Source organism: Schistocerca gregaria, chromosome 2, assembly GCF_023897955.1.
Source record: "Schistocerca gregaria isolate iqSchGreg1 chromosome 2, iqSchGreg1.2, whole genome shotgun sequence".
In the NCBI taxonomy this organism is placed as follows: domain Eukaryota; kingdom Metazoa; phylum Arthropoda; class Insecta; order Orthoptera; family Acrididae; genus Schistocerca; species Schistocerca gregaria.
Window position 1 is genome coordinate 343,350,068 of NC_064921.1, and position 25,652 is coordinate 343,375,719.

Below are 25,652 nucleotides of genomic sequence, written 5' to 3' on the forward strand. Positions count from 1 at the left end.
AGAGTATCTGACAGAGATGTGAAGGAAGCACGGAAATACGTGCAAGCTGATTACGGAAGAATAAAAAAACATTACATAATTTCAAATCTAGGTGAAATAATGCAACGAAATGTTTTGGACAAAGAAGCTAACTTATCAAGGACAAGAAAAATGGAGGTGACTTTTCAACTAAAAACAGACCTGTGTAACAAGAAACGTATTTCCATAAATGCAAAACTCCAGCACTACAACACTGTCGTTACACCAGAATGCCTTTATACTTTAGAACGCCTTTCGTGAAATGCAGCTAGACAATTAGGTGAAATAGAAATGAAAGCAAGAAAAATAATCACGGATTCTTGGGGTAAAAATACGACAATGGGAAACGGAAATTAAGAAGTATTGAAGAAATTTATGAAAAAATAAAACCAATATCAGATACAATGAGAAAGAGAAGAGCCACATTATATGTTCACTTAAAACGGCTGGATGAAAAGATGATAACAAAAAGAAGTTTTAAATTTTCTTAGCACAAACCCGAAAACACCAGTGTCATGAATCAAAGAAGTAAAGGCAGACCTGAAAGAAAAGGAAATAGCGGCGAAAGAAACAGGAGAAAGAGGAAAATTAAAAGCAAAAGAAAAATGTTTTTCAAGGGCTTCCAGGAGAAAACAATGAGAAAGGTAGGCGCAGTATGGACAGAAGGAGGAAGGTAAGTGGAAAAGAATAAAGGCGTAAGTTAGTGGACCAAACCAGTCTAAACAAGATTATGATAATACTAATTCATAAAGCAGTAGTTGTCGCAGACATTAATTACGCACCACTCACTCAGACAAATATGTTCGGAGCAGTTCCAAGAATTAAACTGAAATTATTGGAACCAAGATAATAGGCTGGCTTAGAAAAGAACTGCGTGGGATGCGAACGACCTCAGCCAGGATAATGTCGGTTTCCAGGCATCGAGTAGTTGGTCGACACGTGCAGGTTTACATGCAGAAAGCGCGGGATTTCTGGCAGCGATACGAGTTCAATTGACTGCCACGAGAAATGACCCGAAGTATACCATGCTGAAAGCTCTGGTCGTATTTTGGATATACTGACAAGTTGTTCACAGTAACGGTCTTCTGTTGGTTAACACTGATGTCTCAGTTGTCCTCCATAGCTGCAGAAAGTGTGGGGATCAGAAGGAGCGCATATCACATATTACATCTCGATGTAAAACCTTGACTCTCACATAATATTTGAAAATACATGGCGATGTCACCAAAATAATTCGCCAGACGTTGGGACTAGATGCGATCCGCCGGCCGGTGTGACCGTGCGGCTCTAATGCGATCCTCCCACTGTCGTAAAAACGAAAATTTCGAAATTTATTGGAATGGCAGTATGATAACCGATAACCACTGTAATTGACTGGAATAATTCAGTAGAGTTGAGCAAGCTATCTTTATTTTAGTCTGCTGTACTCAACCCCCATAATTTGCAAAACACACGCAGTAAGAAGATCGCCAATTGGAGGGGCAGATTAGGTAGGAGCCATTCAGACTGTAAAGTCAGGACCTGAAACGTATCCTTCGCTCTGTTCGCAAATGCAGAAAGGCAATCGTGCTGGTTACCTGCAGAATAATTCGTTGCGTTCTCGAAGAACTTAGTTATCAGTGATAACTTGTTATTTAAATCGTGATTTTTCTGTCAGTGCCATGTGTAAGTCAGTGATCCAATAAATAATAATAATTGGCAAAGAAGATGACGAAAGAGTTCACCAGAAGTTGAGTTTGTGCAAGAATACCGCCCAGACTGGGGAGTGATCGACAGCTGGAACGCAGTACACCGGACATCACACTTGTAGAGAAAAAAAGGAAGTGTGGTTCATGGATACAGTCATCCCAGGCGATAGAATCGACGAGAAACAACTCGAAAAACTTGCCAACTTCGAGGACGTGAAAATCGAATTACAGCGACTCTGACGTAAGCCAGTGGAAGTGGTTCCAGTGGTTTTCGGAACACTGTGAACAGAGCCATGAGATTTTTGTGGCCACTTGAAAACAGTTGACATCGATTCAGTATACATCTGCCAACTACAAAAAGCCTCTTTATTCGGATATGCAGGAATCATCGCGCAGTCCTAGACGCATGGGAGATGTCTTACTAGTGACAAAGTATGAAATCCAGCATAGTGAACTCATTTACTGTGTTTAATGTCATAAATAATAATAATAATGGAAACTAAGGAGAAATTTGACACTGTAACACAACGATCTGTATGTTTATTACGAATTTTAATATTCTCGGTCACTGAACAATCCAGTAATAACTAGATAACCAGTTTAGGTTGACTAACATTCATTTTCACTTTATACTTGCACTTCCAGTTGGTGTACGAGGCATCAGGCGGCATTAACCTCCTCCTGGTTATTATATACGCCAACAGACAAGCTCTGGTCGTATTTTGGATATACTGACAAGTTGTTCACAGTAACGGCCTTCTGTTGGTTAACACTGATGTCTCAGTTGTCCTCCGTAGAAGCTGCAGTGTCAGCGTGGTAGATTTCTATCCGCAGGGGACCCGGTTCGATTCCCAGCTCGGTCGGAGATTGTGTTATCCTTCGTACCGTCATAACTGACATGAAAATCCCTTGCGTGGCACCACGTGACACGTATAAGCGTACGTAGCTTCATACCAGGATAAGGCTTGACCATAATGAATATTCTGAATTGTCTTGTTGCAGTATCGTATCTTTTCTCCATTGCTCAGACGGCTGTAGGGACACGCCCCGAAAGGCAATAAATTTTTTAAAAAAAATCTCGTTTGCCAGATAAAGGGGAAAGTATGTTCTGAAGATGGTCGTTGAAAAACGAAGTCTCTTATCTAGTTACTATTAGACAGTATCGCAATCAGGACTGTTAAAATTTGTAAGCTACCACAGACGACAAAGGAAATATCACTCGAATGGAACGCATAATGCGTGGTTACCATATGGACATCCACAAGTACATCTAGTACATCTAGTAAATTTAAATGGTAATAAATATTTGTAATGTAGTATTATAAAGAAGTGAGACGTGAATGATAAACAGTAGGAACAAGAAGAGAATACGAGCTTTTGAAATTTTGTTTTACAGAAGTGTTTTGAAGATTAGATAAATAGATTGAATAACAAATTGAATCGAACCAGGGAAAAAAGATCTTACTAAAATAATCCGATTAAATGAAGGGATATTTCGGCATCAGGTAATAGTTGAATTGGTAATGAAGGGATGTGTGGTGGCTAAAACGTTTGCAAGGAGAAAAAGTTCTGAACACAGTGAGAAGGTTTAGTTGCATTTAAATTGCTGAGAGTATGCAGATATGAAAATAAGTGCACCAGATAGACTGTCAGAGTCTGAGAACTGAAGATGATGCTTAATAATAATAAAGTTAGCAGCACCTAGAGCCTATAACTTAAGGTCGTTTAAAAGTTGTGGCATTACACAGGGCGCTATGGTTGTTCCAAAATTTTGGTAGTTTAATTGGAAGACTGAAGTACGTGATGTTATATCACAAATTACAGCCAAATTATACATTTCAAGATTTTAAGTCATTACTGCATTTGTGAAATGCGCAGTTAAATACGTCTTTTGTAAGTACATTCTTTGTAAACTGCATGAGGCAGAGCTATTCCAAATTGCTGATACAAGTTTTGTCGCCCTGGAGAGAACCGCTGCAAATATAGCCAAACGTCGGCTTTGAAACAGTTTTTAGTGTTTCATAATGACATAAGCTAATGTCCAAAACGATTTTATTCGAACCGACGGTGGCCCTGAAAGTCTACAGACTTGAACCCTTATTATTAGGTCGTAACGGTGTTGCTCAATCACAAACCCGTAAAATGTCAGAGAGTATGGGTCAGAAACGATTTAAGGTGTAACTACCTCTGGAAACTAGTTCTGGGAAACACAGATACCAGACTAACAGTCACTGGGAGAATCCTAAGCAACTGTAATTCTTCTGCGAAGGAGACCGTTCACAGAATACTCATTCGATCAGTTCTTGAGTCTTATTCATTGATCTCGTGGCCATTGCCAATGTGGGTTAACAGAAAAGATTTAAACAGCTGTGTTCGACATTGGTTTCTACACGAAGAACGAGAACGCCTCAGAAAATACTCAGTATTATGCGCTGTGTTTCTTCACAATTCCTTGATAGTACCGCGGTCGTAATGGGATGTTCGATACTACAACATTGTTGGGGAATTTTTGTTTGCTGATTGAAGAAATACGTGGCGCGTATCCCTGCATGCTCTGATCAAAAGACACAGCAAGCCAGTACACTGCACTCGACTCGTGAACTGACCTTGCACCGGTGCCATGCTGGCAACCGCTTGGGCTGCTGGCGCGGCTGAAGCAATTTCAGAAATACACTTCCACTGTTCTATCCACACTAGACCTTGGTTGACTTCCTACATCGTTGACTAATCAGAATTTGGTCAGATGAATTTAGAAATGACGTGTACATAATGAAATGTACGTGTGCTCTAGAGCTTTGATAGAGTCAAGAGAATCAAGTGATACTATTATTACATTTTTTTAGTAGGGCGGATCTTTCTTGTGGACGATGAACACTTCCAGCAACATCGATCTTCCATTTCTTCACGCCTGATTTTTGCTGGTTTCCTTGAAAAACACCCTGTGAAAACCTTTCATCGCGAATTAAATCTCTGAAACAGGAACGATGAAATTTGCTAAAATCACATTGCCAGAGATAAGCCTAGGTCCGACTCCCCCTGTTCTTGTTCTCTGTGAGTCTTTCGCGTCGGCAGATTTTTGAAATGGGATAAATGGCGACGAAGGTGGCTGATGATAAGGTTCCTTTCTGCTCTTCTCAGCACTCCTTGCTCGTGCGGCTGTCGCCGTCGGAGGTTCGAGTCTCCAATGACCATTTAAAAGGCAGTTTAGCTGGACGATGTTCGTAATAATTACCTACGTAACACGGGTTGTTCTTTCGTGGAATCTGCATAATCAAAAGTCAGCTTTATAATGTATTTTAATTTATTTAAAAAGTTCAGGAAAAATTACACGCGAACAGTGCTGAGCGTAGGTGACCAACGATCACGTGAAATGGTCTGTACGAGTTAGAATCACGAGGCAGTTGTGGAAACAGCGAAACACGCAACGCCGGACAAGCCGTTGCCGGGAGAGACGGAGTACCCTGCCAGGCCACATATCTGTCGTCCCAGTTCCACCGGTCGCCACAAACAGCGCCCGCCTTTCATTCACAACGTACATCTCTCCGGAGCGCCGACTTGACTGCAGCTGATTCTCAGGCGCGAGCTCCCGTGTGGTCTTAATTCTCCGCAACTTGAGGAAGGGGCGTACTTGTAGACACGATAAACTAATGAGCCAACTTTGCACTCGCGACGTATCGAGTAACGTGGCGACCGACTCCCAGGCCCTTACTACTAAGTTTCAGTGCCGTTGTAAGCTTCCGTGTACCAGGCCCCGGTAGGTGTTTCTTGCATCAGCGACTGTCGTCCCGAGTTTTCCGGCGCCAAAGTAATAGATGGACCAGATGCCTTATTCTCGTTTGCCATCGCCCTGCCTTAGCAACTTCTGGCCCAGTTCGCTAAGTAAGCTACTTCCGGCTTCGTCTTTATATAACACGGTTTGCAACTTTGTAATCTACCGTGATGAGCTCTCTTGTGCATTCAGCGTAACGGCTTTCCCGTACGCCACTCACATTTTCTTTTTCTTTTTAGTCATTCCCATTCCGTTTCAGCACATCTAGTTCACAGTCATAACGGTTCTTCCTTTCGTTTCTTGTACTTCTCAGAAATGAGCGGATCCTGTTATGGGCCGCCATACTTAACGCACTGTGCTCTACCGGGAGGGGTGAGGTTAAAGTCTCCCATTCTGCGGCCTTGATTTAGGTTGCCCTAATCTCTTGAGGTAAAGACGGAGTTGGTTTCTTAAATAAGTCGACGGTCGATTCCTTTCCAATATTCGCTTCGTCTCAAACGAGCATCAGTTCGTCAAATTTTAAGTTCTGATCTTCCTACTTTCAGTCCTGTGCGATTTGGAATTAATATTTGACGGACGGTATGGGGATACACTGAAAAAATATTAACGTTCTCTGGCACCACGGCCTGGTGGTACGTCTTTAAATTGGACTTCGGCGACTTACTTGTCCTGGAAACCAACTGCACCCATTTTTTCCCGAATGGTAACCCATCCAAGTATTAGCCGGGCCCAGAGTTATTTCACTTCGGTGGTCGGGCGGGAAAAAGTGTGACCAACGTGGCAAAGCCGTTGGCTGGGGATACACTGAAAAGAGGATCTGTAACTAATGTCTACAAGTTTACGAAAATTCTTGCTGAAAGTTGAGCTACGCAAAACTATAACGGGCGATCAAAAAATTTCCGTTCGAAAGCCCTACAGGCCAGAATCGAACTGTCACTCAGGCAAAATCGCCATGAGCATTGAGACAATCATCTCACCAATGCACTAGGCTGAAGATACCCTTGTAAAAACCGTGTCGTGCGTGCTGCGCATCCTCGTCCGACAGAAATCGTCAAGCCTTCAAGGCATTTTTTTTAAGGACCCGAAGGCGTGAAAATCGCAAGAGGAGGTATCAGGAGTACAGCGCCTGCGCTCGAGTCTCAGAATTGTCCTTAAAGGATGAAGCTGGCATCGTACATCGACCGGAGTCTTGTATGGAACTGCGACCAGCACGAAACTTGTCGAACCATTACACAGCGGTGCTTTCGGACAGACTTGCTGCCCCATAGATTCTTCATTTTCCTATGGATGTGTACCGTTGTTCGACTTTGGCCCCCAAGAAAAGAATAACAGCAGGCTGGTCTTTAGTACGCATTTGGTAGTAACGTCACGGCAGTCCAGATTTCTGCATTTACCGTACGCTCGTCGGAAAGACACGAATGCCACACTAATCCCTTGCCTACAAGTGGGTGCTCATATACCCGCATCAGAGTTACGCTGGGTTGCATATGCTTTGTAGCAACGCCAACAAACGGAAACTTTTTGATCGCCCCTTACACATTCATAAAATTGCTGTGGCCCCATGTTATGAATAAGGCACAGGCGAAACAAATTTTCCACCAAGCGGTTTTTAAACTCTGAAGGTCTGAATAAGTGAAGTCTATATCTTCTCAACCTACAACGTATGAAGTATTGAGAATGAGTGTCTCCTCGTCACAGACATGTGCTGCAACTAAAGTTTTACTGTTGTTATTTATCTATCTTTACGTTAAACAGTGTACCTGTTTTTGAGTTTAGGGAGGTTTTGGCGGACAACCTCATTGCATATGCGAATCCAACCACGACTGTAACCTGCGTCAGCCGTTTCTAATATATTGTCGGCTTATAAAATAGTGCAATCAGATAAATTCTATACAACTAGTTTTCTCTTAACTTTGTATACGGTTTACTAAACGCTTCACTTGAAAAGCTGATTGCCGGTCGCTGTGGCCGAGCGGTTCTAGGCGCTTCAGTCTGGAACCGTGCGACCGCTACGGTCGCAGGTTTGAATCCTGCCTCGGGCATGGATGTGTGTGATGTCCTTAGGTTACTTAGGTTTAAGTAGTTCTAAGTTCTAGGGGACTGATGATCTCGGATGTTAAGTCCCATAGTGCTCAGAGCCATTTGAACCATTTTGAAAAGCTGATTTCCAAGTTGAGCAAAACGAAAATAGTGACGTTGTTGAAATCGTTCCGCGTTGGTCCAGTTTTTCAGTTTTGTAATAGACGACGAAGAGGAAGAAGAAGAAGAAGAAGAAAGTTCAGATGACGATTTTCAGGGATTTTAAATGACAGTTCGGTTTTATAAACTAAGACTTTTTATAGTCTGCATTTGCAATCTAATAATAAAAATGGAAAAAATGTTATTTAAGAAATGCTTAATAGTTAAGGTGCATCTTATAGTCCGGCGTCTTGTAGTCCCTAAAACACGGTAACAAGTGTAAACGATAAGTTTACATTCGACCAGTCAGTTGTGACCAGACGTTGTTAGTCACAAATAAAAGTGTACCAACGTCTAATCCAGGTGTTGTAGGCATTCTCCAGAATGCTTTGAAGAAGAGAACAGTTTCTGCAAAGTGTGACCCGCACACCTCGACTCCTGAAGAAAAACCACGCGTGGACGCATTCCGCGACTTGATTGAAATGCAAAATGCTGACAGCGCTCTGTGGAAAAAAATCGTTACGAGTGACAAGACTTGGCATAATCAGTCCCAACACACCACAGAAAGACAAAGTGGTGCAATTCACTTGAAGGATCAACGCTTTGACGACGTGACCAACGTTCAAACCAGTGTAACGCCCAGATTGAAGAACATTTCAAAGAAGATTTGTTCCGAGAGTTTCCCATAGCTGTGGGAACATTGTCGGCGATATGCTTATTTGGTGGGGGGCGTGTAGAACACATGAAACATAAAACCACATAATCGTAGCATTTATTTGTTTTATTAATCTAGTCTCGAAGCGTTTTCGACTGGTGGGATATATGTACAGCTGTGAAAAAGAGGTATTGCAATCTACAAAAGAAATAGTTGCACAAGGGTCGTTCCAAAAATAATTTTGCGGTGAATTCGGATGTCCGCGCCAGATGTCGCAGGTGTCGTGCTCTTGTTTGAACCTTACTCTTTTATTCGTAGGTGTTCCGTTGTTCAGCGGTAGTTGGCGCCAGCAGAGAAGTGTTCCAAAATGGAATCTGGTACGGACGTGCATATAAAGTAGCGATGTGTGATTGAATTCCTCACTGCTGATGAAATTGCGCTGATTCAAATCTATCGACGCCTGCTAAAGGTGTATGGAGTCCCGGCCCAGTCGATCCCGCACAGCTACCATCTCTCGCAATGAAGAGTGTCTTGATCAACTCATTCGTCCTTATCGGCGGATAACGACCAGAGAATTGTGTGCGAAGCTGAGTTTCGCCTGTAATGCCTTGGAAACAATGTCGGAACATTTTGGTAAATCGTAGAGTCTGTGCGAGATAGGTCCTGCGGATGCTTACAGAAGAACAAAAATCTCATTGAATGGAAATTTGTCGGGTCCTGCTGGACCAATATGAAGTTGAAGGTGACAATTTTGTGAATATCATCGTCACCGGAGATGAGACGTGGTGTCACCACTACGAACCGGACTCCAAAAGACAGTTAATGGAATGGCGACATGCGAATTCTCCGTCAAAGAAGAAATTCAAGACACAGCCGTCGGCAGGAACAATGCTGTGCTCATTCTCCTGGGATAGCCAGGATGTGGTTCTTTTTGATATCCTGGAGCCTGGAGGAACTACCAAGTCAGCGCACTACAAGACGACACTGACTAAGCTGAAAGTCTGAGTTTCCAGGGTAAGACCAGACAAGAAGACCAACTTAATCCTGCAACCTGGTAACGCTAGCCCCCAAACCAGTTTTGCGACCACGCAACTCATTACAAAATTCGGCTGGGCTGTCTTACCAAATCCACGTTACAGTCCCGATTTAGCGCCTTCAGATTTCCATCCCTTTGGGCCTCTGAAAGATGGACTACGTGGCGAACAAATTGCAAGACTCGGATGCTGTTGTCAGATATGTAAGGAAACGGTTAGCATCAGCTGGTCCCAATTTTTAAAAGCGTGGCATGCAAGCTCTGGATCATCGTTGGTAGAAGTGCATAACGGATTTTGGTGACTATGTGGAAAAATGACAGTCAGTAGCTCAAATATTCCTCTGTTTAGCTGTGCTGTTGTGATTTATGTATCTCTCGTACTTTCCAGGAGTAAAACTAGGAAGCATTACTTTCGGAACGACCATCGTAAATGATAGAGCTAGGTAAATTCAATTTATTGCTGAATTAAAAGTTGCCTAGGTAAAATAAAAAAAAAAAAAATTGTTCAAATGGCTCTGAGCACTATGGGACTTAACATCTGTGGTCATCAGTCCCCTCGAACTTAGAACTACTTAAACCTAACTAACCAAAGGACATCACACACATCTACTTAAACCTAACTAACCTAAGGACATCACACACATCCATGCCCGAGGCAGGATTCGAACCTGCGACCGTAGCAGTCGCGCGGTTCAGGACTGAGCGCCTTAACCGCGGGACAACCACGGCCGGCGTCTAGGTAAAATAGATATGAGTGTGTATTGCATAAAAGATTAGAAATGTGAAACATAGGGAGGGGGGAGGGGAGATGAAGTCAGTCATGGGATGATCTTAGCCTGCACATCGAAGAAGAAAAAGAAGAAAAGAAAGCAGTTGGAAAGCCGAGATATATTAAATATGGAAACAAGTGGTAAGGCGGCTCGATAAAGAAGTTTTTTGGCAGATAATATGTGACTGTTCCAAGGTATGGAAGACAACAGTATTTGGCTGTGAAGAAGAGCGTTTCGGTATCACGTTATAAGAGTTTGCGGCAGTCCGCGGTTCGGCTCCCTACCGAGTTAGCTAGCAGACGCAGCCGCTAATGAGGCGGGCTTTGGTTGCGCTGCCCTCCGTTAATTACGCTGCACTCTGTGCCCTGCAGCTGCCGGACTCCCAAACTTGGCGAGAAATCTCGCCGCTGAACTTATTACACGGCAGCGCAGCGCAGCGCGGATTATTTACGGGCGCGTGTTCTAAACGCGCCTCTTCCCAGAGTTTACTTTACCGGCAGCCACAGAGGCCTTTATAACGCCGCCGCGGGCTGATTTAAGATTCAGAAGCGCTGCAGCGAGTGTGTGCCAGCCCCAGCCGCGCCTACAGCCTGTACCAAAAGTCAGCGACAGAACTTCACAAATGGACTTCTCGAAGAGAAGAGAAGAAAATAACAGGCGATCGGAGGTGAGTAATTATAAAGCGATCAGAGCATTTGCATTGGAATAAAATGAAAAACATAACGTTACCTTTCCTGCACAAGTAAATATGTTACGAATCAGAGTGATGAGCATAATACCTCGGTGGCGCTGTTTGAACTCGTTTTCATTTAGAGTTTTTGTGGAATATTTTATTTGTCATTAACGTGGTTTCAGAGTGAGATACGGAAATGTAAACTACATACGCTCTCGTATTATTTCAATGGGTGCGCCTTCACTCGCTACACTGTTTGATACAGTGCGAACAGTGTAACGTAGCAGTCAGACGCGAGCGTTAAGAAACGAGAACTTTGACCGCCGGAGGGGAGAGAAGTGGTGTAGGGGAACCAGCCTCGGCTCCCTTCTGCAGTGTTGAGCTGGCATCCTACAGCCGTGATATGTGCTTCAGCGTCGGCTGACATGTTATCATACGGTTCGTCGATTCCTTCTGGTGTCATGATACTCGTACTCAGACCGCGTGATGCGCCAGGATTAGTCTCTTATGTCATTTCAGTAGAAGGAAAGAAAATAACGAATAAAGCATAACTCAAAGCAAAGTGGGAGTACACATAGCTTTTGGTAACAGCCACTGTGCGATTACTCGCGGATGTTGGCAGTGTCGTAAACTTGTTAGTTCAGGCCCCACTATTGTGGTCTAGATCCTTAACAGCGACAACTTCAAAAAATTGTTTCCGTTGCATCACCCTCACAAACAGATACATATTTCGTCTCCATTTTTCTTGCCTCGCACTGCATCTAATATTTTGTCGAGTTCAGCGGCAAAATATGTTTGTACGAATCTTACAATGAATATTATCAATCCAATCTTAAAGTTACTGCCAGAATTTTATTGACAAGGAAATGCTGTCAGGTATATAGGGAATTTAATTAATAATACTGTGCCGTAATTCCTATGAAATTAATTTACATTCGTAGAAGAAATTATAAATAAGACCAGTGCATAAATACCGATTACTGTCTGGTCAGTGGGCTCCAGAACTCGACCGCACATGATGATGAAGTTCATATTCATTGACACTTGCAGAAATTATCTAAAACGCAGCAGGTCCTGTTAGCAGTTGAAAGCGTAAAAAAACTGCATTCCAGATGTTTCATGCTTCAAAGCACAGTGATCCGAAATCGAGCCTGCTTCACGAAGCAGGTAGCAATACTGATTTGTCCAACATAATTTTGCTTCATTACATCAGTGTACTTGTCTGCGCTTCATGAAGGATTATTTCTTTTTTATCTGTAAAGAAGGATAGATTTCACGTCGTTACACACAGGACACAAGTTTGGATACAGTGGATTCCTTCTTAATATTCCCAGATTTATGAAATTTTCACGTCGTGGTCTTACGTTTGAAAGTGAGACCTCTGAATGACGAGAGAAATGCTCTCCGTAATGTGCCACAGTGGGTGAGCATTGTATCCGGAAGATGGCAATTTCTAGCCATCCAGATTTATGGCCTTCGGTGGTCTCCCTAAATAACTTATGACAAATGCCCAGACGGTCCTTTGAAAAGGGCTCGGGTGATTTTACTTTCTAATCTTCCCCAATCCGAGCTAATGACCATGTCGTGGTGTTGAACCTCGTCTTCCTTTCCTTTTCTCTAAAGTACCGAGGGTTTTGTCGCAGTGTCGTTCTTAGGAATCACGGTTTATCTGTCTGCTGTTACTGATTCGATTGGCTTCAACCGATATTGGTTCTTTCCTCTATTTATGCTTATTATACATCACCTGAGTACAACGTGATGTTCACGGACCGCTGTACCACTTCCGCCAACAGCATGTTAGAACTACATGACCCCTCTTTATGCAGCATTTTTCATCAGCATGAACTGTTGTGTTGATATAATATTGGTCTTCGGAAGTCCGTACATATTTTGCTTATTGAGCTCCAAACTTCGTGCATCCCAGGATAATGTATGTCACGTCTATCTCTTCATCCGTACAATACCAGCCTTTACGCGATACGGCAATTTATATTCTGCAGAGTTCAGTGGGCAACGTGCATAGTGTGGCTGCTTCTTATGATGGCGGTTCAAAACCTTCTTTAAAGATTCTTTTGTCTTTACGCTCACCTGGGCATGCTGCGTTGAATTTATGACTCACTCGTACAGTAATGCGTTGCATTGTCTGACTTACCGGTAGTTACTTTACTCAGGAAATATGTATGTGCAGGTCGTATCCGCTGTCTTCTGCCTTGTAAAGTGGTTTCTCTCGCTAATGCGCTCACCGTTTTGATGTTAATTAGCTATTTACCCGTTGTTGTTGAGTTAATTATTTTTTCCCCACTCCTTTCTTACGTGTACCTTGCCAGCCGAGCTGAAATATCCTGCGTACTGTCACCGGTCAGCCACTAATGTAAAGTATTTGCCGTTGTTTTCTCTTGTCACTGCCGTCTCACCCACACCCCACGCAGAAGTACCACTGTTTTTCCGTAAATTAAGTGGGAATGTCTACCAGGTTTGGTTGAAATTGCCCCACAACTTCCACACTTACACGTCTCGTGTCATCATTTTCTCATCGCCGATACCCACTCCCATGCTGGGTCATTGTCATTAGGAGTTGCCATTGAGCCTAGTAATATCGAATACTGTGGATACTACAGAAATATTCGTCGTTTTCGACCACTGTTATGTCACCCTCTCCCCAGTCCCACTTACATCTTCACGAAACCGTCATGCTGAACAGTCAGCGTAGTAATCGGCAACGTAGGCACACTAATATTAGTTTAATCAGATTAGAATAATTGCAGCGCGCCCCGAGTTATGTAAGCAAGAATTCTGCCCGCATTCCATACAGGCGAATTAAACGAGAGGACATGGCAATATGTGGTAACCTTCTCTTTATAGTCGTTTGGATATAGATGCAGATATCGGTCGTTTACAACTATTTAAAAATACCACCTCCTCTTACATACATAGCAATGGTAGGGGTGCCCTTATTCTGCTCACCTCCTTTATAAAGTTTTTTTTTTTTCTGATGGTGAGTCATATACCGACAAATTTTGATTCAGCGTTATGAAATTAATCGTATTGTTACTACTTGTCCTCCACCGTTCTGTCATCCTCCCGCACGGCGTCCTGCAACACCCCTCTCCCCAAAGGGATATTTCCCCGAATAGTAGCGTGTGTGTTGTTTAACGTCCCGTCGACAACGAGGTCATTAGAGCCCTGGATAGTATGTCGTACGTGTATATACTATGTTTATTTAAACATTCCTTGAGCTGTGCTAAAACCTGCAGTGATACAAACCGCGTCATCCAACGACGCTACAGACCGTCTAATGTATACGCGCCAGCGTCTACCGATAGGCCGCCCCTTCGGCAGCAGAAGTGACTTTGTACGCTGAAGTACCGTAGGCCGAACGCCTCGCTATGTCGCTTGTTATTCAGTGATCTCTACTGATTGCCGCGAGAAGATGGAACTAGTTACTGCGTAGACGGGCCTCTCTCCTGTTGCCTCGGTGAGTGTCTGTTTCAGATACACGTTTCAAACCGCAGTTTATTTTTCTCCTGTACACCGAGAAACACTGGGGATTTTACAGGGTTCCCGGAGAAAAATAAACTGCGGATGGATACCCGTGTCCGAAACTGTCATTCACCGGAACAATAAAGCAATGTATTCACACGAGACAAGGTCTTTCTACGCAGCAGGTATCTCTGTCTTCTCCACTGGCGAGCCTGGCAGTCAGTCGCAATCACAGAATAACTAACAACTTTGCGAAACGTTCCGCCTACGTACAAAGTCACTATTGCTGCCGAAGGGGCGGCCTATCGGCAGACGCCGGCGCATATTCACTAGACGGTATGTAGCGTCGTTGGATGACGTTTCCGGGCACATGTTCCTGTTCTCAGTTTGTTCCTCAGGACACCCTCTACAACCTGTCGCAGTTTGTCGGTATCGTTTTATAACACAGTAGGAGTCGTAGTGTGCCAACTGTGTTCTATCGCAAATAACAATGGAGCAACGAATTGAACATCTCTAATCCAAGTGCCGGCCTTGTGACCGAGCGGTTCTAGGAGCTTCAGTCTGGGGCCGCGCGACCGCTACCGTGGCAGGTTCGAATCCTGCCTTAGGCATGGATGTGTGTGATGTCCTTAGGTTAGTTAGTTTAAGTAGTTCTAAGTTTTTGAAGAAGAGAAAAGTTTCTACAGCGTTTGTTCCGCACACCTTGACTCCCGACCAAAAACAACGGCGCATGGATGCCTGCCGTGACATTATTGAAATGCAAAATGCGGGCAGTTGTTTCTGGAAACAAGCACCGTGGGTGACGAGACTAGACTAGGTGTTACCAGTGCGAACCTATCGCAAAACGACGAAGTGCAGAAACTCATGCGAAGACTCAACGCTTTGACGACGTAACCGACATTTACGCGAATGTGGCCCACGATTTGAACACCATCCGAAAGAAAGAGTCTTATGACAGTTTCACGTGGTTTTATTGACGTAATGTGCGTTAGGCTCAACTGAGGGGAGCCTGTTTAGAATATTTGAAGCATTAAAACTATCATTTTAACTTTTATGTATTTTTTATTAATCCAGTCTCTTGGACTGATGGGGGTGTACGTTTGTGTTGAGGGGGAGAAGGGGGCAGGAATAATCATCTTGTGGTGTTGTAGTTCTTATTTCCCTGGTTGCTAAGAAAATTAGAAGAGGAATTTTGCCTTATGCAAGACACCTTTTTCCTTTTATGTGAAACAGAGAATGGGCAAATAAAGGGAAGGGATGGGTGGGAATTCTTGACTTCCAGTCGCACAGTGCATAGTGGTAATGCAATGGCGAAAGTTGAAAATTTGTGGTCGACCGGGATTCGAACCCGGATTTACCACTTCTGATGAGAGGTTGCTTTAACAGCTTCGGCCATCCGGACACGGTCCGTGACCGACTAAATTTCCAACTTACCGCACGCTGCAATGCAGCATCCCTGGTCCGTTAATCCCTATTCGTAAATAATTAATTTCCGAAGGACTCCTGACGATGTTAGTGCATCTGCACTGAATTAAACGCCAGGGAGTGGTCGCGCTCTTACAGAAATGTGCTCTGAGGCGAGAAAAGTGGTGGGGTACCTCCTGATATCGTGTCGGACCTCCTCCTGCCCGGCGTAGTGCGGCAGCTCCACGTGGCAGGGACTCGACAGTCTTTGGATATTGAGCTATGCTGCCTCTGTAGCTGTTCGTAATTGTGAAAATATTGCCCGTGCAGCATTTTGTGCACGAACTGACCTCTCGATTACGTCCCATAAATTTTAGAATGGATTCATGTCGGGCGATCTGGGTACCCACATCAATCGCTCGAACTGTCCAGAATGTTCCTCAAACCAGTCACAAGCAATTGTGAACCGGTGACATGGCTCATTGTCATTCAGAACAATTCCGTCGTTGTTTGGGAACATGTAGTCCGTAAGTGACAGCAGATGTTTTTCCAGTAGTCGACCATAACCATTTCCAGTCAATGTCCCATCTAAATACAGCCCACACCATTATGGAGCCGCCACCGGCGTGCACAGGGCCTCGTTGACAACTTGAGTCCATGGCATTCTGAGGTCTGCGCCACGCTCGAACCCTACCATCAGCTCTTACCTACTAAAATCGAAGCTCATCTCACCAGACCACAATTTTGCAGTCGTATAGGTCCAACCGATTTGGTCTCGACCCCAGGAGAGGCGTTGCACGTGAGGTGCGGTTTTTTTTTTGCAAAGGCACTCGCGTCGGTCGTCTTCTGCCATGCCCATTAATGCCTAATGTACAGCAGTGTCGTAACGGATCCGTTCGTCGTAGGTCCCACATTGATTTCTACCGTTATCTCACGCAGTGTTGCTCGTCTGTTTTCACTGACAACTCTACGCAAACGCAGGTGCTCTCGGTCGCTAAGTGAAGGCAGTCGGCCGCTACGTTGTCCTTGGTGAGAGGTAATGCCTGAAATGTGATATTCTCGGCACACACTTGACACTGTGCATTTCAAAAACTGAATTCCGTAGCAATTTCCGAAACGGTATGTCCCGTGCGTCTAGCTCCAACTACCATTCCGCGTTCAATGTCGGACTTGTCCGACAGAGCAGACACCACCCGTACATATACAGTACAATGTTACGCCGCGTACGTGTGGCCTATTGCGGCGCTTTCTGGGTCTGCAGTGTAGCAGCGCGGCTGTCCAGTAATTGCGGCGCCACGCCACTCGCAAGCGCGTGCCACCCGCTGCGAGACTTAATTGGCCGGCGTGGCGCCGTATCTCGCTCCGTGGCCAACTGAGCCACGGCTAGGCCGCCCGCTGGCCGCGATGGGCAGGGCTGCCTGTGCCTCTGCCTCCCTTCGTTTCTTACCAGCGTTCTCCTCCCATGGCTATATCTGGATACGCGCCCACGTTTACGGAGCAACTGCGTAGTCATGATTATGGCTTTCGCGCCTGCCGGAGTGCCCGTGCGGTTCTAGGCGCTACAGTCTGGATCCGAGCGACCGCTACGGTCGCAGGTTCGAATCCTGCCTCGGGCATGGATGTGTGTGATGTCCTTAGGTTAGTTAGGTTTAATTAGTTCTAATTTCTAGGCGACTGATGACCTCAGAAGTTAAGTCGCATAGTGCTAAGAGCCATTAGAACCTCTTTTTTTTGCTTTTTTGCGCGTTGCATTTTGTGGAACTGCAATCTCATCCCACCACGACAGTGGACAGTGATCGGAAATATCTATCAGAAGCAACAGACGGAAATACGGAGGCGCATTTGTGAGAACGAGCACCTCTGTTTTCACATAAGGTTGTAGACTTTTGCAATCGTTGTCAGTGGTGTCGGAAAAACTGGCAGTTCTCACCACACTGGCAGCAAGGCCACATCGAGGCAGCGACGGAGCCAATTTCAAACACGGATTAACTTATCTAAGGAAAATTTTGCTAATAAATGGCTACGGCGCAGAGTCAGAAGACAGACCGCTGAAGCGGAGGAAAGTAACCTTCAAGAAGGGACTATGACAGGTCGTGTGTCTACCATGTACAAAGAGCGTAACGCATTGGAAAACCCACCATCGTAAGGGCTTAGAGACATTCTTTTTCAACGAACGTAAGATACATTGAGAGCGACGAAAGATCAAATGAAATTGCTAGAGACTGCTGCAGTATACGAAATTAGGCACAAATATAATAAACTGTATGTAGGGGGCAAAGACAGTACTTGAAGAGACAAACGTAGGTACAAGGAAGGTAACTGTGAAGACACCATGGCCGCGCGGGATTAGCCAAGCGGTCTAAGGGGCTGCAGTCATGGACTTTGCGGCTGGCCGCAGCGGAGTTTCGAGTCCTCCCTCGGGCATGGGTTAAGTAGTGTGTAAGCTTAAGGACTGATGACCTTAGCAGTTAAGTCCCCATAAGATTTCACACACATTTGAACATTTTTGAAAACACCATGGGTAACAGAAGAAATGCTGCAGTTGATCGACGAAAGAAGGAAGTACAACAATGTTCCGGGAAACTCAAGAATTCAGAAATACACGTCTCTTAGGAATGAAATAAATCAGAAGTACAGGGAAGCTAAGTCGAAATGGCGACACGATAAATGTGATGAAGTGAATGTAAATGATTGTCGGAAGGGCTGACTCAGCTTATAAAAAAGTGAAAATAACCTACGGTGAAATTAAAAATAAGGGTCGTAACATTAAGAGTGCAACCGGAGTTAAACTTTTAAAGGCAGAGGAGAGAGCGGATATGTGGAAAAAGTACATCCAGGGCATCTGTGAGAGGGAGCACTTATCTGACGACGTGACAGTAGAAGAAACGAGGGTCGATAGGGAAGAAATTAGGAGATCCAGTGTTAGAATAAGAATCTAAAAGAACGTTGGAAAACTTAAAGATCAAATAAGGCAGAAGCGACGGATAAGATTCCGTCGCAATTTTTGAAATCGTCAGGTGAAGTGGCAACAGAACTAATGTTCCCGTTGGTGTTTAGAATGTATGAGACTTTCGATATACCATCAGGATTTCGGAAAAACATCATCCACGCAATTCCCAAGATCGCAAGAGCGGACAAGTGCGAGAATTATCGCATAGTGATTTTAACAGCACATGCATCCAAGATGCTAACAAGAGTAATAGAAGAACGCGAAAGAAAATTGAAGATCTGTTAGATGACCATCAGTTTGGTTTTCGGAAAGGTAAAGGCACCTGAGAGGCAATTCTGACGTTGCGGTTGAGAATGGAAGTCGAGACTGAACAAAAATCAAGACATGCTCATAGCATTTGTCGACCTGGAACAATCGTTCGACAGTCTCAAATGGTGCAAGATGTTCGAAATCCTGGGAAAAATAGGGATAAGAAATAGGGAAAGTTGTGCAATGTACAATATGTACAAGAACCGAGAGGGAGCATCAAGAGTGGAAGACCAAGAACGGTGCACGGATTAAAAAGTGTATAAGACGGGCATGTAGCTTTATCGCCCCTACCGTTCAACCTATACTTCAAAGAAGCAATGATGGAAAAAAAGAAAGATTAAAGAGTGGAATGAAATTCAAGGTGAAAAGATACCAGCGCTAAGATTCGCCTACGACATCGCTATCATCAATGAAAGTGAAGAAGACTTGCAGGATCTGTTGAGTTGAATGAACAGTCTAGTAAGTACAGAATATGGATCGAGAATAAATCGAAGAAAGACGGAAGTAATGAGAAGTAGCAGAAATGAGAACAGCGAGATTGATGAGCACGAAGTAGATGAAGTTAAGGAATTCTGATACCTAGACAACGAAGTAACCCATGACCGACGAAGCAAGGAGGACATAAAAAGCAGACTAACACTGGCAAAACGAGAATACCTGGCCAGGAGTTCTAATATCAAATATAGGTCCTAATATGAGGAAGAAATGTCTGAGGACGTATGCTTATAGCACAGAGTTGTATGGTAGTGGGACACAGGCAGTGGGAAAACCAGAACAGAGGAGAATGAAAGTATTTGAGATGTAGCGCGAAAGAAGTAAGTTGAAAATTAGTTGGACTGATAAGCTAAGGAAAGAGGAGATTCTTCGCAGAATCGGAGAGGAAAGGAATGTGTGAGGAACACTGACAAGGAGAAGGAACAGGATGATACGACATCTGTTAAGACCTCAGGGAATGACTTCTACGGTACTACAGGGAGCTGTAGAGGGCAAAAACTGCAGAGGAAGACAGAGATTGGAATACATCCTGGAAATAATTGAAGAAATAAGTTGCAATTGCTGCCGTGAGATGAAGAGGTTGGCACAGGAGAAGGGTTCGTGACACGTCGCATCAAACCAATAAGAGGCAGGTTGTGCAAATAGAGAGCGTTTAAAAGAGTGTGAACGACACGGGTACCTCAAGTAACCCATCAAGTCAGCCGTAGTTAAAGGTAATGATCAGGATATAGACGTTTCTAATGTTCACGTTGTAGTAAAAGCGCTGTCTCATGTGAAAGAAAATGCGAAAGCAGTCTAAATCACTGAACAGCTCAACAGTTGTAACCGTGACGGACTTTAAACTAACGGCGGCATGGGTACCTTTGGCAGCGCACGAAGCCATTGCAGACCAATTCTGCTCACGGAAACCTCTCTCAGAAGGCGAATTAGGATGAGAGGTGCGAGGCAGCTCAGAGAGCCGGCCTCAGTGGTCTCAACATTTGGTCGCTCCCTCGGAACCCATACTTGGACGAGATTTCTGTTCTCCAAAGCCACAGGGGACCAATTGCCATCAGTCTTTGGACTCTTATCGATAGAATCCGGACTCACCCTCTGACGTAGAAAATTGATGACATGAAAGAATACAATGAAAATCATGTCGATGAAGATGGTGGTGGTGACTGTGATGCTCACCCGGTAGCTGAGTTTTACATTGCGATACAAATAAAATGTGTATTACTTCAACAAGGTTCCATACCTATTTCAGAAGAGGCTGTTGAAGCCAGTGCTTCACAATTTTAATTTTACTTCAATCTGCGCGAAGGAAGATGGTGAATAAATTATACTTCGATCTGTCGTTAAGCTGACTAGGTCGCGTAAAAAGTCATACAGCGGGTAAAGGATTACTTTATTGATCACGAAGTGCTGCGTTTCGGAATTATTTCCATCTTCAGAGGTCAAGTGCAAAGGTAGCACAAGGACAAGAGCGTGACCAGATGTGTTCGTAACACGAGATGACAGACTACTACTGCTACTAGACTGTCATCTGATGTTATGAAGCACGTCTGGTAACGCTGTTGTCCTTGTGCTACCTTTGCACTTGACCTCTGAAGATGGAAATAATTCCGAAACGCAGCACTTTGTGATCAGTAAAGTCATTCTTCACCTGCTGTATGACTTTTTATGCGACCTAAGCGGCACAACGACATATCTACGCAGAATTACTGGATCGATCGCTAGCCCCCAACGTGACTTTGTCACACCTATATTATGGTGAATAAACTTCTCGTTCCATCTATTTGTGCTCTCCGCTGAAAAACTTCAGTTCACACCCCTAGATTTTTTTCCTTCTTTTTTGCGTGCTTGCTGCGCTGTCCCACATTTTGGCTACCTCTCTCTCTCTCTCTCTCTCTCTCTCTCTCTCTCTCTCTCTCTCTCTCTCTCTCTCTCTCTCTCACACACACACACACACACACACACACACACAGAGAGAGAGAGAGAGAGAGAGAGAGAGAGAGAGAGAGAGAGAGGGAGAGAGAGGAAGGGAGGTTATTTTGGGTGGGATTATTTTGAGAGGGGGGAGGGTGAGAAGCCCGGTGCTCGACAATGATTCAGCGAACGAAGCAGTGCATCTCCTAAACAGGAGCGCTCCCAATTCAACAGCGGTGAACCGAAATAATTGACGGCGGCCGTAGAAAAACCTGGGCAGTAAACAAGGGCGCGCAGGACGGGGTTGAGAAGACGGGCTGTCGCGGCGTTTAATTAAGCGTCGCGGCCCCCGGCATGTGGCGTATCGCCCGACCTGATAATGAGTGAACGCCCGGCCGCTGCTCCGTGGAGCGCTCACCGCCCCGCCCCTCCCTGCAAACGTAATTTTCGCTGGCGGTCAGCCGCGCGTCTCCCGGGCTCGCCGGCCCTTGCGTATTTTTTCTATTTCTCTTCCGTAATCTGTTTTCGGTCAAAGCTGCGCTCGGAAGCATTTTTTCAGCGCCAGCTCGCAGACTGCTTACTGCGCGTAAAGAATGGGAGGGCGCTGCGGGCAGAGGGGCGGGTGGGCGAAAAAGACGGAAATGAGAATTCTTCGCCGTCAAGTACTTGATGAATTAATTTCTGTCTCGGTCGCCAAATGGCGAGATTAAATTACTCTGAGACATAAAGCGTGAGGGTTGCCTAAACGACAGAATTTAGCCGCTGTGCACCACCGAACGTCTTATCCAATTACTACATCGTTATGTGTACGTCTTTTGTCATTCCGACTATCACGATAAAAGAAATTATCACTGCAGCCTCTATCGATAGTATAAAAGTACCACCTTCCTGCCGTTTTACTATAAATGTCCAAAAAATTTTAAGATGAAGTCGTATTGCATGGCTGACTGCGACACCACCCAAAGTAGGTCCAGTCGCTCAACTCGATTTTCTTTGCCCGCAGGGGCATCTTTCCTTTGTGAAGTGCGAGAGTGTAGAGTATCTGTTCAGTGTAATTGACTGTAATAGGTACTTGTGTAATGTGGCGTCACGATGATGAAAAAAGTGGAGAAGGAGAAAATAGGGTTAGGCATATTGCCTACTCCTCTTAAATAGTACCAAGAGGGCCGCCGAGCTAAACCACCTCTTTCGATGGACGTGTTACCACCAACAGTGACAAATACATTAACTCCCTAGAATTTAACCCATCTATTTCATCCTGATTTCATATCACTAACCCCCCTCCCACTTTCTCCCCTTCTAGTAGGCGTATTCACATACCCCTCGTTCCATATTTCAACAAGTTCCCAACATTATATGAATTGTGCTTTTAGTACCTTACATTTCATGCATCCTTTCTCGTCTACAACAGTTTTGTTACTACGTACAATATTTTAACGACGAACTTTAGTAATAATTTCTGTACCATATTCGTATAGAGCACACAGCACTCCGTCTTCAATCCACAAGTGGCCTATCGGGACCATCTGACCGTCGTGTCATCCTCAGTTGAGGATGCGGATAGGAGGCGCGTGTGGTCAGCACACCGCTCTCCCGGTCGTTATGATGGTTTTCTTTGACCGGAGCCGCTACTATTCGGTCGAGTAGCTCCTCAATTGGCATCACGAGGCTGAGTGCACCCCGAAAAGTGGCAACAGCACATGGCGGCCTGGATGGTCACCCATCCAAGTGCCTTCCACGTCCGACAGCGCTTAACTTCGGTGATCTCATGGGAACCGGTGTATCCACTGCGGCAAGGCCGTTGCCCAGAACACATAGACCCACTTTATATTAAGATTCGACAGATGGTTGTGTTCTGTCACCGTTATAATAGTTCTACACTGCACCGATGTACGATGGTTTCTCATTTAAACCAGTATATGGTGTACGGTGCTCCTTTCGACATGATGTCACATTTTTCGTGTTATAAACATATTGTTGACAACACTGTTCTTCCAAAGGTGTAGTTTCAGATGTATTTACAGATAACACAAGTATTCCAAGTATATTTGTTTCTATCTACCTATGATCTTTCCGTAATCGTGGATTTACGCCACATAGACTTCCAAGCAACGCTATTCATCTTTGACTATCAGTCAACCAGTAACTTCCTTAGCATATTTTTAGACCATGTTCATTGCACATATAACAATTGTATTGATGTTCCTTCTGTGGCTCAGTTTTTTATGGCTGGAAAACATGTTTGCTACCTGTCTGCCGTACATGTCGGTAATTTTATATTTATTTACATGCTGGGACACTCATAATTATTAATCTGACACTGAAATTATGCGCTGATGTTAAATTTTGATCTTTCTCACTTCCTGTGCATAAAAAAAAAATCAGTGGTGTACTTGATATTGGCGTAAGACCGAAACAATGATAGTTAGTAATATAAAATAAATCATTTTGTACAGTCATATGGCAAAAATATCATTCAAACATTAACCCAGGACGTTGGCGCATAGCTTGGTGATCCTCACCTAGTTAGCCGAGAACTGGCGACGAAAATTAGAAACGGCTACCTAAGAGACGAGCATCGCACCACATACGTTCGTTAGCGACCTCAGACCCGGAGACGCATTTGATAATTTTCATAAAAGCCTTTCGTAAAGGAGCAACAAGGAAGATTAGAGTTCAACGTTCCGCCGATAGCAGGGTCATTAGAACAGAGCACAAGCTCTGATTGCGAAACGACGGGGAAGGAAATCGGCCTTGCACTTTTCAAAGGAATCATCCTAGCATTCTACTGGAGTGATTAGGGAAGTCATGGAATACCTAAATCTGGATGGCCGGATGGGAATGTGATCTGTCGCCATTCCGAATAAGAGTCCAGTGTACCAACCAATGCGCTGCATCGCTCAGTTTATCATGAAGATCGTTGCTAATTTGGACTGCCGTAACTTTTGGAACGTCGTTGATTTCGTACCTCTCTCTGCGCCTCTAGATAGCACTGACGTTAAACACTGTTCAACTTACGTTCGTCACGAATAAGACTTATATGTATGTCTACGCTTTTATATTTAGCTGTTCTAAAAACACCGCGTTCGACTACTTTTATAATTTTTCGAAAATATCAAACGAACTCAAGCGTTTTTGAAGCCTTTTACTTGTGGGCAACAAGCTGAACCCTTAAATTTTCATTTCGACGCAACTACTGTACTGTGCGAGGGCTGTTCGGAAAGTAAGATGAGATTGGTCGTGAAGTGGAAACGACAGTGAAAAATCCACGTGTGTTTGGCAGTGTCTCTAGTGTGCCTGTCGATCTCATCACGTCGCTCTTTTCAGTTCTGAGCATGCAGTGAACACACAGAGATACCTGGAACAATCGTGTCTCCCTACAGGTGATAGTGCCCGGTGAGACGTTTCTGTCATGCATTTCCTTCGTCTTGAAAATTCTCGGCCGCACAATGCAGAAACAGTGAGGACGCCCTTGCAGCGTTTTCAGTGGAAAGTGTTTGATCACCTACCATACAGCCCGGATTTGGCTCTCTCTGATGTTCATCTGTGCTCGCTTGAACCACTGGCTATGAAGATAATACCTTGGCACAGACAACGAACAGCAGACCAGTGGAGAGAGTGGCGAAAAACTGCCTGCCTTGACGGGGGTATTGGAAAGCTGGTAGAACGCTGCGACTGATGTCTAAGTCGGAACGGCGACTATGTAGGAAAGTAAATGAAAGCTGTAGCAAACTCTTTGCAAAGAAAACATTTTTGATTTTCACTGGTGATTTCCATTTCGCGGCCGATCGGACATTACTTTCCAAGTATCTTTCGTCTATGGGGGCCATAGCTAAGGACGCCTTACTGCGGAATGAAATAAAATGTGAATTACTGAGATATTTAATGATAAATAATAAAGTGATGAACCACGCTGCAATGTCCAGTGTCACGCGTGAAGTTGTGATTCCTTATAACTTGTCACACAGCCCGACAGTAGGTAGAAGCCTTCTTCTCGTGTAGTCCACGCAAAGAATAGAAAACATTTCGAGGACTGTCAGCTCAAAAATCACCCTGTTTGCGTCTGTACCGTACAAAAGCACCACTAACAATTTTAGGCAGTTAACGGCAGTCTAAGTAAAAGGGAATGAGCTTGTGTGAGCAGAATGCGATTTAGAAATACAGAGGGGTCCAGAAAAATGTAGATACTCTCTGATAGCTAATATCTTTAGAAAAAAATGACATATCGTTGTCGTTGCCATTTTGCGCGATAGTCTAGTCCATTGTTTTTCCAACAAATCTCGGCACCCGTTTTCCAGCAGATGACAGTGCAGCAACGAATG

General features: G+C 44.3%; 1 protein-coding gene and 1 pseudogene across 2 annotated transcripts in view; one reads left to right on the forward strand and one right to left on the reverse strand.

Moving 5' to 3' along the window:
- Nucleotides 1-25,652, forward strand: part of LOC126337020 (pseudouridylate synthase RPUSD2-like) — a 1,306,240-nt gene that overhangs the window by 165,309 nt on the left and 1,115,279 nt on the right. The gene's annotated exons all lie outside the window — the stretch shown is intronic.
- On the reverse strand, nt 23,019-23,136 carry LOC126337525 (5S ribosomal RNA; annotated as a pseudogene).